This window comes from Kogia breviceps, chromosome 17 (assembly GCF_026419965.1).
Source record: "Kogia breviceps isolate mKogBre1 chromosome 17, mKogBre1 haplotype 1, whole genome shotgun sequence".
NCBI lineage: Eukaryota > Metazoa > Chordata > Mammalia > Artiodactyla > Physeteridae > Kogia > Kogia breviceps.
The window spans coordinates 69,533,273-69,535,156 of NC_081326.1; positions in this window are offsets into that span (position 1 = coordinate 69,533,273).

The window sequence follows — 1,884 nt, forward strand, 5'->3', positions numbered from 1 at the left end:
AGTAAATGCTCCATCGTGAGCTGGCTACAGCTATAGGAGCCTCTACAAGCAGAGGTCCTAAAGCAAACCAGACAGCATGAGATGATTTTTCTCTCCTACAGCATCTTATTCATGCCGAATCTTTGAGGAACTCGACTTGAGAATCTTGAGATACAAGATCAAAGGTAAAGGTCACAGCTGTCCCTGAAAAATGACTCTCTTCATTTAATCTTCTGCTTCATGGAAAACTTTTTCCTGGGTTAGTATTTCTGGAGAGAGTGACTCTGGCAATATCTGAACTTCAAGGTGCCACGCTCCTGCCCTCTACCCCTTCTCAGCAGCAGTCAGCAGTGGGAAGAGTGAGGGCTGTTGGGTCACACAGACTTGGGTTTGAAACCTAGATCCCCTACGTGCTCTTGGTGTCCTTGGGAAAGTTATCAAACTTTTCCAAGGTTATCTATCAAAAGGTGATTATAACACCTGCTGTATTAGGCAAGACTTTCCAGGGAAACAGAACCAATAGTATATTCCAAGAACGTAAGACATATATGATATACTTATGATATCTATAGATATATTTATAGGTATCTATATCTATCTACCTATCTACAGACATGTTAAGGAATTGTCTTATGCAATTGTGGGGACTGACATGTCCAAAATTTATGGGGCAAGCCAGCAAACTGGAGATTCAGGTAAGAGTTGATATTGTGGTCCTGAGTCCGCAACCTGGAAACTCAGGCAGCATTTGGCTGTTGCGATCAGTAGGCAGAATTCCTTTTTCCTCAGGAAACCTCAGTCTTTTCTCTTAAAGCCTTCAGCTGATTGGATGAGGACCACCCACATCATGGAGGGTCATCTGCTTTACTTAAAGTCCATTGATTGTAGATGTTAATTACATCCAAAAAATACCTTCACAGCAACATGTCGACTAGTATTTGACCAAACCAAGTCATTGATGACTCCATTTGTTTATTACTATAAAACTTGTTCAACCAAAAAGGCACTAAGTACAATTGATATAAAAAGTGATATTCTGACATTACCATTTTAAGCAAAGACAATTTTCTCCACACAATTCTCCAGCCAGAGGATATCATATAAAGCAAGGTTGAATGGCAGGCCACATTTGGAAACATAAGCCAAGCAAGAGGTATGGTGAGGGAGCGTCTCCTGTAATCCCTCAGTGCAACTGTACACTTTTTGTGTATTTCAAAGCACTGCAGTGTTTTGCCTTTATTTTGCCCCTGAGGTATTTTTTGTGTGTTATATCTTTATTTGAATTGAAGTTTGGGTGACAGGTAATCATGAGTGCCAAGATGATTGAAAACTTGGTAAAGAAACTGGTTAGAAAGAAGAACTTTCTGAAAAATGGCTCTCTCCTGCCCGTTTTCCTTCAACCATCATCTACTGTCACCACCTTCTATTAGGCCATCCCTTGGGAAGAACTGAAAACTTTTTCTACATTATCTTTTATGTACAAACCGCATTTATTTACTTTCAAGTTGGTGCTGATTATGTAAATTCCCTTTCTTTGTTCAACTGCAGCGTTTCGGCAAGGGATAGGTACAGGCAGGCCGGCCCAGGAATCTGCATTGTTATAAGCTCCTCATAGAATTCTCTAAAGAAAATTAATGTTTGAGAACCACTGCCTTAAGGTGTTATAAGAGAACACTCATCCAGGTGGTTTGTCCTCTGTCACGTTTCCCAGCCCTTTCCTTTTCAACTGCTTGTGTTTGCACAAGACCAATTAATATTATTTTCATGAGCATCTTATCATTGTGAGGCCAAAGCTGAGATTGTTTTTAAAACCACATCACCAAATTAAAATGCTTTTTTTTCTCAATTATCCACTTGTTCACTCCTTCCAATAAAACAATTGATTCCAAGCAGACTACGGATGGG